We start from the raw sequence: 18,266 nt of genomic DNA, 5'->3' as shown, positions 1-18,266 counted from the left end.
ACCTAAGCTGAAATCAAGAGTTAGATACTTAACTGACTGAGGCACTGAGATGCCCAGATGTGTCGTTTGCAAATATTTTCTCCTGGACTATGACTTGTCTTTTAATTCTCTTGATGTTGACTTTCACTGAACAGAAGTTTTTAATTTTAATGACATCTAGCTTATCAATTATTTCTTTCATGGATCATGTTTTTGGTATTGTATCTAAAAATGTGTTACCATGTCCAAGGTCATCTAGATTTTCTCTTGTTATCTTCTAGGAGTGTTATAGTTTTACTTTATATAGTTAGGTCTGTGATCCATTTTGAGTTAACTGTTGCAAAGGGTATATGATCTATGCCTAGATTCATGTTTTTTCATGCATATATCCAGTTGATATAGTACTCTTTGTTTAAAAAACTGTCTTTGCCCATTGTGTTGTCTTTGTTCCTCTGTCGATGATCAGTTGACTCTGTTTATGTGGGTCTGTGTCTGGGCTGTCTATATTGTTTAATTTATCTATTTGTGTCTATTTTTGCCAACACTACACTGTCTTGATTATTATAGAGTTATAGTAAGTCTTGAAGTCAGGTAGCCTCAGTGTCTACCTTTGTTCTTCGATATTGTATTGGCTGATAATATCTTTGCTTCTCTATATAAGCTTTAGAATTAATTTGTCCATATCCATAAAACAACTTGCTGCAGTTTGGATTTAGATTGCATTGAATCTGTACATCAAGTTGGGAGAATTGACATCTTGACAATTTTCAGTGTTCCTATCCATGATCTGGAATATTGTACCATCTACTTTGTTCTTTTTTATTTTGTTCATCAGACTTCTTCAGTTTCTTCATATAGTTCTTATGCATATTTATTAGACTTATATCTAAATATTTCATTTGGGGAGTGTTAATATATATAGTTTTGTGTTTTTCATTTCAAATACACTTGTTCATTGTTAACATATAGGAAACTGATTGACTTTGGGTCTTAGCCTTGTATCCTACAATCCCGCTATAATCACTTACTAGTTCTTCGAGGTTTTTTGGTTGATTCTTTTGGATTTCTGTATAGACAATCATGTCATCTGTGAACAAAAGTAATTTTATGTCTTTCTTCACACTGTTTACCTTTGTTTTCTTTTCTTGGTTAATTGCATTAGCAAAGGCTTCCAGTATAATGTTAAAAAGCAGTGATGAGATGGGACATCCTTGATTTGTACCTGATTTTAGTAGGAAAGCTTCAAGTTTTAAAATATTAAGTATGATGTTAGCTATGATTTTTTTTACAGATAGTCTTTATCAAGTAGAGAAAGTTTTACCCTTTCTTACTACTTTTCTGAGTTTTTATCATAAATAGGTAATGGATTTTGTCAAATGTTTTTTATGTATCTATTGATATGATTGTGAGATTTTTCTTTTATTGTCTGTTCATGTGATGGTTTACATTAATTGATTTTTGAATGTTGAACCCATATTGCATACTTATAATAAGTCCCATGTGATTGTGTATAATTTTTAAATACTTTTTTTGGATTTAAATAGCTAAAATTTTGTTGAGGATTTTTAATCTATATTCATGAGACATATTGGTCTATATTTTCTTCTCTTGTAATTTCTCTNCCATTATATTTTATATAATATATATAAATATAAATACCAGTATTTGGTATGAAATTTTAAGTTTCACCAACATAGTGAATACAAAATTGTATTTATTGTTGTGATATTTTGCATTTCCCCTATGACAATTAAGAATAAATACTTTAATATATTTTAAATGGAAATTTCTACCTGCATTTAATTTCATATTCTATGATAGGTTTCAAAAATCATATGGTTAAACTAGTTGTCATAGTTTAATCTCCAACCATTTGTTTTGATTCCAAGACAGTTCAACAAAATGAATTCATGTCTACTCTGTGTAATTAATTTCTAAACCATCTAAAGTTACAAGTAATATTTTCATGTTAGTATTTCATGATTTTTTTCTTTATGTGTTTGTATACAAATACAGTGGTATATTTGGCTGTAAATATATTGGTATATTGGGCTTCCAAAGACATTATTATGCATTCAGTATGTAAAGCATCCTTGTTTATGCTACTGGTTTTAATAACAGTGTTCTTTCAAGTTAAAGAATCATTTTTAAAAAGTCACTGATTTGCTTATAAAATACACAAAGCTGGGCTGGGGGCACCTGGGTGGCTCAGGCATTTGAGCATCCAACTTTGACCCAGGTCATGATCTCATGGTTCTTCAGTTCAAGCCCTTCATCAGGCTCTCTGCTGTCAGTGCAGAGCTCACTTCAGATTTTCTGTCCCCATCTCTCTCTGTCCCTCCTCCCCCTACTCTCTCTCAAAATAAATAAACATTAAGAAAAATAATACACAATGCTGGAGTAGTTTAGGAATAAATATTAAAAGAATTAAAATTATTTTACTTCACCCTATATAAATATTATGATTTCTAAAGAAATCAAGGAAATGGACAATAGGTTCAATTCATCAGTCAAGTCTCTGAAAAGATTCTTACAAATGATACAGTAGTCTAGACAATACAGAGAAGAAGATCTAAAGGCTATAGTTTAGACCTGCAATATGTTATCAAGTACATACAGAGCAAAAGGTACAGAAATGTAGGAATATTTGGAAGAGTTATTATTTTTATGTTGTTCAAATGGTTCTTTCAATGAAGGCAGCATTATGTATGCTGGTTATATATGCAGATTTCCCTTATGAAGTCTTTGAAGCACTGTCTAAAAGTTAACAGCTTATTAGATATACACACTACTTCAATATATGTAATGCTGTGTAATCTTATCATTTATTTTAGTTATCTGCCTTCACATAAAAGACAAAAATCACACTAATGCACCTTGATATGAAATTATATTTTAATACTGCATAATAAAATGCCTCCCCCTAGATTTTAAACTTCATGAAATCAGAGTCAGTATTTGCTTGTTTATTACTTTTTTCAGCGTTTTTCTTAATTTCAGTGTTTTTCTTAATAATTGGCACATATTCAAAACCTTAACAAGCATTTGTTGAAAATAAAAATAAGAATTAACTATAACAATATCAAATTACATTTATATATGATAAGAATAAAAATGAAACCATTTAAAAAATAAAACATTTTTATCTAAAACAACTATAGTACAAATATAGTCTGATTTTCTTGCTTTAGAGTAAACAAGATGTCTTTATGAATGGAATAAGTAATTGTGAAAGAAAATGTGAATGAATATATATTTACCAGTGGGAAGAGAATAGTCCTTAAATATCAACCATATCTGGAAATAATTGGTTTCATTTAGTTTTAAATTATTCATTTTATAACCCAGGATATAAACAGGCCTCTATAGGCATTATATTTCAGAAGGATGCATCTATTCTAGTTTACATCTGATCTTTACTTTGGTTCTTTGAATTAAGTCCTTCCAAGAAAAACTAAATAAAAAAGTCTCTTAGGGTTAATGGAATAACCCAAAACACAAACCCAAAGTCATGACATCTTCAAAGCTATTATTTGCTGAAATTCTGTACTCATTGCCATGGAAATTATCCTTATAAAATCCATATGTAGACATAAAATAGAACAGTTTAACCACAAACAGTGTAGAATAATGTAGAAAAAATAAAATTGAATTATGACAAAATTGAATCAAAGAAGAAATTTTAATTTTAATAACAAATTTTTTCTTTTGTCAGTATATGGTGATCAGATTATTTTTGCATTAGAAGGAGTTCAAAAAAGTGGATTAAATTTAGAATGATTTTCTAAGTTCACTGATGTCTTATGGAGTTAGAGACTTACAGAGGAAAATGTTCGACACATGATTTATATTTTAATTTGTTATAGAGAAATAGATACAAGTATTTTCCATTAATAGGTGGTCAAGTTAGTTTTTAGAAAGTAAAATATGTATGTAAACTTCAAATGGGTATACTGTTAGGAAATGCTGTATACTATAAATTATTTAAGCTCACAAGAATTTAAGTTACCCACCCACCCCAAAGTCAGAAAAAAAAAAAAATGTTTTCAATCAAACCCAAGGCTAAAATGATAGAAATGAAGGGAAAAATAGATATACCTGTATCAGTGAACCTTAAACTTTAGCATGAATGGTAATGACAGGGGTGTTGCTTAAAACACTGATTTCTGGGCTACATCCTGTGTTTCCTAACTCAGTACCATTGGAGTGGGTTTCACAAATTTGCATTTCTGACAAGTTTCCAGGTGGTACTTCTGCTGCTGATCCAAAGGCCACACTTGGAGAACCACTGATCTAGACCCTTTCTCTCCTTCTCTGCGTGTATATGTATGTAGATATGTGTATATATCTACATATATATATATATATATGGCTCTGTGTGTGTATGTGTGTATGTGTATATATACATATATATACATATATATATGACTCTGTGTGTATGTGTATATACGTATCACAACTGTGTGTGAGTGTGTATGTGGGGGGGATATACATCTTGTGCATATATTTATGCACATCTTGCTTATGCATTCATCTCTGGACAGTTGAGTTGCTTCCATGCTTTAGCTATTGTGAATAATGCTGCTGTCAACATAGGATACAAATGTATCTTCAACACCTGCCTTTTGATTATTTTGGGAATATGCCTCAAAGTGGAATTATTGGATTATATGGTAATGTTATTTTTAATTTTTTGATAAATTGTCATATGATTTTCCAAATGGCTTTACCATTTTACATTCCCACTGGCAGTGCATAATTCAGTTTATCCACATCTTTGCCAACACTTGTCCTCAAATTTTCTTGATAGAAGGAATCCTGATGAATATAAGGTGGTATCTTATTGTAGTTCTGATTTGCATTTCCCTGATTATTAGTGTTGCTGAATAACCATGTGCTTATTGACCATTTGCATGCCTTCTAAGGAAACATGTCTGTTCAGGTCTTTTGATCATTTTTTATTGGATTGTTTTTGTTGTATTTTAGTTTTTTGAGTTCTCTATGTTCTGGATATTAATCCTTTATCAAATATAAGATTAGCAAATATTTTCTCTCTTTCTCTAGATTGCCTTTTTACTATGTGGATAGCGGCTTTTGATGCACAAATTTTTTAAATTTTCATGAAGCCCATTTTTGTCGATTTTTTCTTTGGTCACAAACGTGACAAAACAAAAAGTGTCTTTTGTGTCATAACCAGTAAATCATTGTCAAACCAGTGCTGTGAGGCTTTTGTCATATGTTTTTCCTAAGAGTTCAGTTCTTTATAGGCTTTGTATTTAGGTCTTTGATACATTATGGGTTAATTTTTTATATGGTAATACTAATTTTTTTATTTCTTAAAATATAGATAACTAAAATTCTTGCCAAGTGAATTATTTTGTTTTAAGAATATATTCTTTAACTACTTTTTCTGAATATACACTATTCACATAAAGAATATATTACAGTCAATACTATTTCTTATTACCCCTGGGTAATAATGAAAATGGGGAAAGGGTAAGAGATATTTTTCCCTAATATACTGTATTAGACTTGCATGTAGGCTAGGAAGTAGGAAGGGATTATAAGTCATTTTAAAAGTCTCCTTCAATGTTGTGAGTTACACATTTAGAAATTGACCTGGTTGAAGGTTACTGTTAAAACATAAGGTTGTTGAGTTGGCAACTGCTAGCTATAATAACATTTCAATAAATAAGTATATTTGCTTATAAGAGGAAAAGTAATTTTGGCCATTGGGGAATGGAATGGACAAATAGATTTGTGGAGAAAAATAGAGATGTTTAGGAAAAGAGCATTAGACCGGACCAATGGGAGGAAGCCCAAATAGATTAAAACATTTAAAAGAAATAAGAAGTGTGCCCTACTACTCACAGCTAGTTGTGACTCCCATTATGAAGAACATGAAAAGTTTAATTGGTTTTAACAATAAGGAATAACCATAGCAGAAACTATTTATTCACGATGAATAAAAGCAAATGAAGCAAATTGTCATTAAAAAAATAGAACATTGCCATCTGATTAAAAAAGAATACTTAGCAAGAGTTTGGTGAAGAATCTAGAAAGACTGGTCTTTCTAAAGTTTGTTCAAACCTCTACTTAAAACATTTAATTGGTTCCCATTGCTCTTCAGGTAAAGATCCAAAATTTTAATACATTATCTATGCATTACTCAGCTAGACTCTTACCTGCTTTTAGAATATTTCTGCTCATTAGTTTCACTGTTTTCCAACTTCTATTCATGTAATTTTTTTTTATTTTTTAGCATTTCAAACCCATTACTGCATAAGACAGTTGTACAAAGTATGTGGAAATCAACCTCATATGAATATCTCTCTTAATTAACATGGGTGATTTTCAGCTCTAGTGCCATTTTGTTAAAAGAAAAACTTTGCTTTATTTATCAGATTGCATTAATTTACATCATACTATCTCACATTTGTCTGATTCTCCTCTTCAGCATTTATCAGAGTATGAAGTCATATATTTATATGATTATTGTATTAATGCCTTCTCCCATTATACTTCAAGTTTTCTGAGAAGGAACAGTGTCTGGTTTTCTCTGTGTATCTCTAGCTCTTAATGTCCTAAATGGTACATGTTAGAGTTTTGTAGATAATTACTGAATAAACAAGTGAATATAAAAAATACATATGGTAGATTTCATCTTTTTAATAGTCTTTCCCCATTGTGTTACAATATCCCTTTCCAATAATATTCAGAAAAAAGACAATTTTTGTGGTTGCACTTTAGAATGCTATTCAAGTTAAATCATAGATGAATGATATTCCTTGAAGTTGGATAACATGATGCAACTGGGTTAGCAGTGTGTAAATTAACAAGAATATTAAATGATAATTTGTATTCACATAAAAAAGTATCAATGAAAGTAAAGCTGAATTAATTATATATTTTCAGAGAATAGAAATTCTAACACACCAAAAGAAGTTTCACATAAAATAGAAATATTTAATGGCTAACTCTTCCATTTTCAATGCAATGATGAGGGGAAAAAAAAAAGAGAATAGATGTCCTAGATAACATTAGGTTTGCAATTTTTAAAACATGATGCAAGTTCTATAAAACATCTGAAATATTTACATGATAATAGAATACTTCATTGGATTAACTTAACATCAATTCTCTAGTTATTTGTACAAAAGTCAAAGAGAGCTACTAGGAAAGAAGATTCAAATAGGAAACAGTCATTTGCCAAATCCTCAGATACCAAGAGTCACGAACATCATTATGTGCCTGGTTTTCATCTCTCATCTAAACCCCAGTGAGCATTTACTTTGAAGGAACCAGTAATAAATTCAAAGAAAGGACAGAATCCATAGGGTGAGAATAAAAGATCAACATCTGGCTCTAAGTCTTCTCATATTCGTATATCCAAGCAATTACACAGACTGAGCAACTGAGAATTGAGTTTACAATCTCATTGCAAATTTTTAAAGAACTCCATACTTCAGTCCTTTCATTTTTGTGTGACTTAATCTATGTTCATGTTTGAACCTGTCCTCTGAATTCTTCAGAGCTGATTTATTTTTCTAATGTCATATGTGCCTCAGGCAACATCCAGCTATCAGGTCTCTGCACACCTAAGAGCTAATTGGTGGAACTGCTTTCCATAAAATATTCATGACAGGAACTATTTTTAAAGTTAATTTCAAAACTATTTCTCTTTTCATTTTTATCTCATATATTGCCACTGAAATTTTATGTGATATCTCTACTTACAGACAAACCCAAAAGGTACTGCAAGTTATGAACTTTCCTTGGAGAAAAGATGGTATGACTTTACAGTCAGTGGCTCACTGTTCTGTATTGCAGCTTAGCATTATTGAAAGTTGACAGGAACCACTGATCACAGAAGACACTATAAGAACTTCTACATTCATTTTCTTGAAAGCACTTTGATGTTTTCAAGTAAAATGTTTTATTTTCTATGTCTCGAAAAAAATTAATACTGTGATACAAAAATATAGCATATCTATTTTCTTTAATGTTGTTTTATTTGTATTTTTAAGTAATTATGTATTTTTATGCTTCTAGAAAATTATTGCACAAAGATAACAGTAGAATTTCAGAGATCCTGAAGTTCCCTGTAAATTTCTTTCATTTGAGGAAGCATGGGAAGATTATACCTAAGTCCTAGCTCCAACAGAATTTACTTAATATTTTAGTGCTCAATTATTTTATCAACAGAATTAGAATAGTAATAATACTAATAACATGATCGTATTAATAGGACAATTAAATTGGATAATATATTTAAAATTCCTTCAAAAATTAAAGTGTCAATAAATACTACCAGTTGTAACTTTAGGGTTTTTGTTTTTCATTTTTTATTGAATACAGTGGTCTTATGCGGCTCTATACCAGAATGACTTTACTGTAAGAAAGAAAATTATGAAAGACCTGTTCAAGTTTTAGTGTTCACTGCTATCTACAGAAGCAAAATTGATTAATGATATTTAACTGTATGCATTCCATATATTTGGTGTCCTAGACATCATTTAAAGAATTACGGGTACAAAAATTGTAAAACATGCTATCTTAATGAAAGTAGAATCCTATTTTCAAAAAAGTAAACAAGGATAATAAGTATAAGTATGGTGAAGTATAACTTGTAAAACTGAATATTGTTCCTTATAGGCAGCTATTTTAGTATTGAAAATGAATGTTTTATGCTATGCTAATAATAACATCAATTAATAATATTTCCAGGATGCTTTTATTCAGTTGTTTCTTGTGTCTTACATAAAAGAACATATGGACCATAAACAGGTTTGCAGAATTATGCTGTCTCCAAAGAGACATAGCAACTCTCGAGGCTCCTGGATAGGTCAGTCAGTTGACTCTTGATTTTTGGATCAGGTCATGATCTCACAGATCATAAGTTTGAGCCCAGCATAGTTCTGGCTCAGCACAGATAGTGAGGAGCCTGCTCTGGATTCTCTTTCTCCCCATCTCTCTGCTCCTCCTCCACTCATTCTGTCTCTCTCTCTCTCAAAATAAATAAATAAACATGTTTAAATAACAAAACAAAACAAAACAATAGAACATACCAACTCTTCATAAGGTTGATTTACCTCAACTAAATTTCTTTACCTTGTGGTATAATTGATAGACTAATAATTAGAATCATCCATTTGGTTTTAGATATATAAATTTCACAATTGGAATGGGCCCATTACTTATAATAATATTGTGTTTATATTCTGTCATCTCTAGCAATGTTGCAGTGTGGATGATTTCTTATATATGGTGTTAAAGCTGTGTGTTAAAATTTGAGATTTATTGCTTTAAACATAAAACATATTTACCTATTTTATATTTGCTCATTTATTTACCTTTTTGCAGATCTCACTTGCTTTATACCTCCCTCAGGTCATATGAAATTATTTTTATTAAACCTGAAGAATTTCCTATAGTATTTTGGTAGTGTTGCTCTACTGGGTCTCTTAGGGGGTGTGTGTGTGTGAGAGAGAGAGAGAGAGAGAGAGAGAGAATATATTTGCTTTCAATTTTGAGTGATATTTTTAGCTGGGCATAAAATTCTGTTGAAGGTTTGATAAGGGGATGGAATTCAGTCCTGTCGCTAAATTTAATCAGTTAATGCTCTAGATGAGAAAGCAATCAGTGATAACATGCTCAGTTTAGAAGTTCTAACACTTTCTGATTTGGATCATTTTATTTATACACTATGATTTTTAATCACTGAGACTACCTCAATTCAATGTGTTTTTCTAAAATGATATGAAGGAGAGTTTGAAGATATCCAAAATATATAAAATAAAGACAGTTGAAATACCTACTAAACCAAGTGAAGGGAATAAACATAAAATCAAGGAATTCAGAAAGTCATTTAGTTGATGGAAGACAAACTGGAGTCTTCATATCAAAATGACTCTTCAAGAACTAGAACAATTAATAAAAACTTATTTCTTCATATCGTCATTGCAAAACAAAATAAAAGTATCAAAGCATGTTACTATTAAGTTTGCCAAAATAAACATCAGATTGACATTATACCCATTCACAATTAAATAAAAGTGAATAGTGAAGCAAAATCTAAAGAAATTATAGGAGAAAAAAATGGTCTGTGACAATAGCATTCTATACATGAAATTATTATTTACTGCAAGAGCAACTGGGAAGTATCCTTTCAGTTGACTAAAATGACATTACATAATTATGATTTTGCCCTTATCTTGAGATTCTATTCTGTCCTCATACACTGACTGATTCTTGAAGCAGAATTTTTCACCCAGAATACCCCCCTGTAGCAACAAATTGTTATGGTCATGGAAATACACTGCCAAGATTTTCTTTTAAAGAACTTATTACCCCCATTGAACCAGACAGCCTTTAGCTTTCAGGTCCACCAAGATATATACCTTGTCTGTGGAGATTCATATATAAAGGTTATGCTAACCTGATCAGCTCACATCTAGTGACTGATTGAGATGGGGCACAAAGGTCTCTCTGTTTTGGGCCCAATGTGGGATTTCTTGATGAGCTAAATATCTGCATATGTCTTCCATATGACTGATTAAGGCTTTGTTAAGCCTGGGTTGCAGTTCAGTTTTTTCTTTGTCCAACACTCTTTCTTCCCCATAATATTCTCTATGCCAAATTCCCACTTTAGCATTTACTTCTGAAAATCACAAGTTCTGAGGCACAGATACCACTGTGACATTGCAGAAACCAGAATACAAAAAGGAAGGGACCTTGCTGCAATGCATGCTAGGTATTGCAATTTTCCATATATTCTACCTATATGAAAAAAATGAGGCTATATTTTATCTACTTACACTATCACAAAACTTGGTCATGAATTTCTTGAAGAATAAACCACCTGTGTTGTTTATTACCATATACAATGGAATATGTAACATTATTAGATATAGGTAATTGAAATATTCAACTTAATATTCGGACGTGTATTAAAGAAAGCTATTTGGATACTAAATAAATGAAAAGAGTAAGCAGAATCTAAGTATATTTGCTCTTACTACACATTGAAACAGGAAGCATCATTTTTGTTTGAGGAAGAATAAAAAACAAAAACACAAAAACAACCATTCTAGCACTGGTGATGAGATCTTATATTTTAACTAATCCATGGAGAGAGGTGGCTGAAGCTTGAGGAGCACAGGGCCAGACACATTGCAGATCCAGGACCTGGAGCAGCTCAGAGGGGGTGAATAATAGCTCTTCAAATCTGCAATAAAAAATGGCCTCCCATAAAACTACATTGCAAAACATGGGAAAGAAATAGAATGGAAAGAGTAAAAATACAGAAGAGGCAGACCCTGGAGATTTTGTGGTAGAAAAAGTCCTGGTCTGATGGGTAGTGAATGGGAAGATGGAGTATTTCCTCAAGTGGAAGGGATTTACAGATGCTGACAATACTTGGAACTTGAAGAAAATTTAGATTGTCCAGAGCTAATTGAAGCATTATTTAATTCTCAGAAAGCTGGTAAAGAGAAAGATGGTATAAAAAGACAATCCTTGGGGCGCCTGGGTGGCTCAGTCGGTTGAATGTACGACTTCGGCTCAGGTCATGGTCTTGCGGTTCAGGGGTTTCAGCCCTGTGCTGACGGCCAGCTCGGAGCCTGGAGCCTGCTTCAAATTCTGTATCTCTCTCTCTCTAACCCTCCCCTGCTCATGCTCTCTCTCTCTCCCTCTCCCTCTCTCTCTCTCTCTCCTCTCTCTCTCTCTCTCTGAAATAAATAAAACATTAAAAATTTAAAAAAAAGACAATCCTTACCTGATGTTGAATCAGGTGATAACAAATCAAAGAAGAGATGCTGCTGATAAACCAAAAGGCTTTGCTAGAAGTCTTAATCCTGAACAAGTAATTGGGGCCACAGACAGCAGTGGAGAATTCATATTTCTCATGGAATGGAAAGATTCAGATGTGGCAGGCTTGGTGCTGGCAAAAGAGGCAAATTGTGTCCTCAAATTGTAATTGCTTTTTATTAAGAGAGACTGACTTGGCATTTTTGTCCAGAAGATGAAGCTCACATAGGCATTAGGTCGAGAAGGTGAAGCTCACATATGTGTGTGTGTGTGTGTGTGTGTGTATACACATATATAATCTGGGTCTTGGTTTGTTGCTTATTGGGGTGAATAAAGAACATTTCTAATGAAAATCAAGTTTAATGTGTTTGTTTTGAAGTACTGTTGGGAGAGTTGTTGAGGTTTTTGGCATCTATAGCACTTTAAACAAATAAAAGCTTTCTGTAGTTGGTTCCTTTATCAAAAAGAATATATGAGATCATGGTTTATTATTTTACTGCATTAGAGAACACCTTTTATAAATGTGATGAGAAATCTTCAAGTCAATACTCAATAAGAATTTGTGTTTTGGGATGCCTGGGGTGGCTCAGGTCATGATCTAAAGGTCCATGAGTTCGAGCCCTGCATTGGTCTCTTGGCTCTGCTGATAGCTCAGAGCTTGGAACCTGCTTCCGATTCTGTCTTCTTCTCTCTGCCCCTTCCCTGCTCACTCACTCAACTCTCTCTTTCCCTATCAAAAATAAACTAACATTAAATATTTTTTAAAAGAATTTGTGTTAATTCCTCTACGCGTAAGGACTGTTCTGAGTTTTTTGTTTATTTGTGTTTTTGAGTGTGTGTATGCTAAAAATATATACTTAAATGGTTTTCTATTTATTTGTTTGTTTGTTTACTTACTTAAAGAGTGAGTTTATTTATTTGTTTGTTTATAGAACACACAAGAGAGGAGAGGGCAGAGGGAGAGAGAGAGAGAGAAAATCCCAAGCAGGCTCTGTACTGACAGCACAGAGCCCTATGTGGGGCTTAAACCCATGAATAGTGAGATTGGGACCTGAGTGGAAATCAAGAGTCAGATGCCTAATGAACTGTGCCACCCAGAAGCCCCCCAACCTTTTTTTTTTACATTCACCAAAACAAAACATCATTTCATAACCATGGATAAGCCCATGTTTCTGGGGTACCATCAGTTTCCGCAACCTACAAAATAAATCATTTAAAGTTAAATTGAAATTTTACCTGAAGCCTTAGCCTTTCAAATTTTGTAATTAATTGGACAATTTAAATATAATGTAACAATTTAAATTGGACAGGTTAAAAGCAGTCATTTCAGAATCCATATCCATATCTACAGTCACATAAATGCATGTTTATTTGCAAGAACTGTGAAAGAAAAATGTTATCACTACTAACAGCCACTGCACCCAAATGAGAAAACTAGATAAGTCTGGATGTGTTTTAATTAGTAAGCAAACCTTACAATTTTTGTTATAAGGAAAATTTAAAGTTTCCTTCTAGTGAACCATTTTCTTTTAAGAAGTTGAACTCCCTGTGTGGTATTGATCAAAAGGTCCTGATTCGTTGAAATGTCTAAGACTTCACTTGTGGAAACCTAATCATAATCAGATGTTAGAGATCTTGGCAGTTTAGGACCTTTTGGAATAAATGAGTGAACAGATCTGGGATCTAAATTCTTGACCTTCATGTCTTTTCTTTACCCCAGCTCATTCCTTACCTGGAGGCTCAATCTTGTCAGTATTTGAGTTGCTGGTTCAGCAGAAACCAGGAAAAATAGTAACTTTGTAGTAATCAGAACGTTATCCAACTGTATATTGTTTACTTTACTGTAAATACTGGTAAACAGTGGTCGATACTTTTGCATTCCTTTAAAAAAATAAAAATTAAAAAACTAACCATGGAGAATTATTGATGCTCTACTCAGTCCTCAAAATCATTTTTTCCTATATGTCTCCATACTAATAAGTAGAGCCTATAATCATCCTTATTAATTTATTACAATTATCTGTAAAATGTTTGTAAATGCTTGATATTGTCTTATTTAGTTACTAATTGACTTGTTACAGAACGTAAGTTCAGGGCCTTTACATCATATGCATCATTCATAGCACACAGCGCCTTCTCAGCACACTAAAGAGAGATTTAAACACAAGCCAGAAAAAAACTTTATAAAGAGGAAGCACAAATGACAATATACATACTAAAAGATGCTCAATTTTATTAGTAATTAGGAAAATTATTTACTTATAAATATTAAGCCATGGAAACAGCAAGTATTAACTAAAGGATCTATCAGAGGGAATTGTTGCATTCTGGTGATGTGACACCAGACACATACATCACAATTGACACATCTCATTAGAAAGCAGTTGGCATTATCTTGTACAAAGAGCCTGTGCTTACTCCATTATCCTAAGATCTACCTCTCTGGCCTATACACTAAATAAATCCTTGTATATTTGTTACAAGAAACCTATAAAATAAAGCCATGGAAATAATTTATGTAATTACAGTACTGTAAGGAACTCAGATGCTCATCAGTCAACAAAGTATGGACACTTCAGGAATATTTATACCATACCAACCAGCTGTGAAAAGAGGTGACAGTTATATGCATAAGCAAGGATAATTCTGACAAACTAACATAGAGTAAAAAAAATGAAAGCCACAGAAGAATACACTGTATTATTCAGTTACTATATTTTTTTAAATGTACTAAATTATACAAGGTATGTTTAGGGATATATCCATTTATGATGAACTATAAATGGAATTTAGGGAGAGATATACAGACATTAGGACAGTGGCTATTTCAAGCACTAAAAAAGGATAATACAAGAGAGAAGGACCCCACAGAGGGCTCTGCATTTATTATTTACGTATGCTTCTTAAGCTGGGTGGGTTGTTCATGAGAGGATATTTTATAATACTCATAATGTATATAATTTTAAAATATCACTTTACATTCTGTATACAGAATAAAGAGGTTTAATTCGCACAAAAAGTTTTACAAATGGTAAAAAAAACATGTGAAAATGTTAAAGATTGTGAATAAATATTCTTCCTGAGTGATTTGAACTTATTTAGTGAAAAAAGAACTTATAAAAACTTATAAACTTGGTGTCCACATTTTTGTATGTACATTATGATTTTGCCAAAATAAATATCTGTGAATTTATGCATATGAGAATGGAAAGCAACCTACATTCATGTAATAAAATGTTATTCCATCATTGATAGCAAATAGAAGTCATTTTTATACTGTATTATTAAAACTAAAAAGAAGACTTCAGATCAACCTCTAATAATGATACATATGCAGTGTGAAACACTGAGACAAAACTCAGAACTCATTATTTGTAAACATTCTAATGAGAAAAAAAACAAGGGTGACATAATAAAAAAATCAGAATAAAACATGAAGAGTTTAGAAGGGATTTTAAACTAATTTAAAAAATACTGCTATTCTTAGAAAGCTTCATAATATGAGTAATAAATCTTTGCATGTCCTTTTGGTGATTTTGTGGTGTCATCATCAGTCTTGACTTCTTAACTTGTTTTAGGTGGTGTGGGGTAATCACAATAGTTGGTGAATAAATTATTTTCATCCTTCTCAAGGAAGACTAGAATGTAGTTTACATTCAAATGGCAAAGAGAAAGTACAGCCTTGATTATGCCTGTTAACTCTCCATCCTACCACCATAATATCAGCTAAAGGAAATTTGACTTTTTGGACATTACAAAAAGCGTCATATTAGTCTACTGTTTTAGTGATATCACATTAATCATACCACATAAACAAGAGTGGCTAGTATACTGAAAGTTTTACATACTGTCTGGAAGTTACATAACTCTATGAAGACTTGGAGTCTTGATCTGGAGCATTCCTAGGTATCTGCCCTTAAGTAAAGAGTATATTATTGTGTCTTGCAATTTCTACCACCTAGAAGGAAATACAGTGCTAGATAAGGCTCTTTGGGGTCTTGATTGTTTATTCCACACTTAGTAATATGACTTTGATACATTTAACCCATGACACAGTAGGCAATTAACTTTGAGTTGGGCAAGAATATCATTAGAGAATATATATTGAAGTATCTTTTATGGGGGAAAATGCTATGCATAGCTTATGGTGAGCTCCAATGCAAGTTTTATAACATAGAACCCTAGATTTCTGAAGAGAGGACAAAATATTTGTAACAGAGAATTGTAGATCATTTGAAAGAAATATGTGGCATTTGACCATGAGACATCATGTGACCATGTTCTTAATGAGTGAGGTTGTGTTATACATATGAAGTCTAACGTTGAATAGGACCAGAAGCAATAATACATCATGATGTGTGAAGTGATATTATAGTGATATCAGAATTAGACATGAATATATCCAGAGGTAAAAAAATAAACTGCTCGAACCAATGCCCAGATTTCCACATTTCTTATCAGTGTTTCACTTGTGCTTCTCCATAAGTTTTTATTCATGGTCACAAGAGGGGTCATTTTAAGACCAACTTATGTAAGAGAAAAAGTGTCAAATTGAATTCACAGAAGTATGTGCATCCAAGTTGAGGACACACTTCTGTCTCTGAAAGGAATATTCTTTCCAGCACTTTTTCCAGTTACACAGTGTGTGAAAAAAGAAATGGTCCAAAGTAGAACTCTTCTGGTGCCAGATAGTTTAGCTAGTTAATCATACAATTGGAAGGAAAAAAAAAAAAAGAAAAAAGGGAAGTTTGGGGATAAGGAGATCTGAGAAGCATGGAGGCATGCAGATGCATCAGTATTTTGTACCCTAATTGTGAAAATCTTCATACTACATAGTTGTGCCACCAAGAGAGAGTTCCACTTTCTGTTTCCCTTAAATAATTATTTAGTGCTGTAAATATCTTTCTGAGCACTGTTTCAAACGCATCCTATAATTATATATTTATTTCATTCTCATTCATTGACATATATTTGTTTTAAATTTCCCTTGAGAAATCTCATTTGATAGCAGGGATATGTAGAAATGGGGTGCTTAGTTTACATATATTTGGGAATCTTAGCTATCTTTCTCTTATTGATTTCTAGATTAATACCATTGAGGTCTGAGAAGATATTTTGTATGATTTCTGTTCTCTCAAGTTTTATGGTTTGTTTTATGGCCCAAAATATTGTCTGTTTTGGAGAAATACTCTTATGTACTTGAAAAAGGATATGTGCTCTGCTTTTTAAGTACAGTGTCCTATAAATGTTTAATAGATCTAGTTGGTGGATAGTCTTCTGTATTTGTATTAATTTACTATATATTGTTATACATATTAATGAGAGGTGTTAATTTTTTTAGCTGTGATTATGGATGTATTTTAGCTTATCATTTTTTACCCTGTATATTTTTCTTTTTTTTTTCTTCTTATTTTAGAGAGAGAGAGAAAGAGAGAGAGAGAGAGAGAAAGTTGGGGAAAGGGGCAGAGGGAGAGAGAGAAATATTAAGCAGGCTCCACACTCAGTGCAGAACCCAACAGATGGCTTGATCTCTATTTGACTGGCTCTGTCTTTTCATTTATATTTAAAGTGACTGTTTACAAGTTTATATTAAAACTTACTCTCCTTATAGATGTTTTCTATTTTTTTGTTTCTTTTCTGTCTTTACTGTGTTAAACATTTTTATGATTTCTAAATCTTCAATCTTGATTTGCTATTTTTGCTTCTTTTAATAAATATTTTTAGTGATTGCCTCAGTTTTAAAATATACATCTTTAGGTTACCAAGCTCCAAATGCAAATAATATTGTCCCATTTTACATAGAGACTAGTAACTTTAGCACATTATATTCCAGATAACTCCCCTCATCCTTAATGCTGTTGTTTTTATGGTCTCTAATTTTGTGTATGTTATAAATATATATATAATACATATACTGTTACTATACATACCCATATACATTGCCCGTACATTTATTTTAAGCAGTTTTCTTTCAGAAGGTAAATATGAGGATATTTGATTTCATTTTGCCTTCCTTTAGTTTATTTTCAGCAACATTTACTCCTTTTATTTTGTAAACCCAATGAAGTTTCAGTCTGGTATCATATTATCTCTACCCAAAGAGTTTTCGTTAACATCAATTGTAGTAAATGTGCTGACATGCATTCTCTGGGTGTTTGTTTGGGAACTTCTTTATTTTTTCTTCCTTTTTGTAATACAGTGTCACTGGGTGTGTTATTGCAAGTGGACTTTTTTTTTCTTTAAGAACTTTTAAGATGTTACCCCTTTATTTCTGGCTTACATGACTTTTGCCAAGATATCTACAATAAGTTTTATCTTTATTTCCCCTTACTGTAATATTTTTTTGAATCTTAATGCCACCATTTTTTTTTCTTTTGTTTTTAGGAATTTCAGTATAATATGCTTCAGTCTGAGCATATTATTTGTTTACTTCTTTGTATTTATTTTCTTGGTGGTTCTTTTTTTTTCATGAATCTACA

General features: G+C 32.0%; 1 pseudogene; it reads left to right on the top strand.

Moving 5' to 3' along the window:
* Positions 1–11,191: 11,191 nt before the first annotated feature.
* Positions 11,192–12,032, top strand: LOC144237562 (chromobox protein homolog 3 pseudogene; annotated as a pseudogene).
* Positions 12,033–18,266: the final 6,234 nt, after the last annotated feature.

The sequence above is a fragment of the Crocuta crocuta genome, unplaced genomic scaffold, assembly GCF_008692635.1.
Source record: "Crocuta crocuta isolate KB4526 unplaced genomic scaffold, BGI_CrCroc_1.0 scaffold637, whole genome shotgun sequence".
Classification (NCBI taxonomy): Eukaryota; Metazoa; Chordata; class Mammalia; order Carnivora; family Hyaenidae; genus Crocuta; species Crocuta crocuta.
The sequence above is the reverse complement of the archived record's forward strand: the minus strand, read 5'-3'. Positions and strand labels throughout refer to the sequence as shown.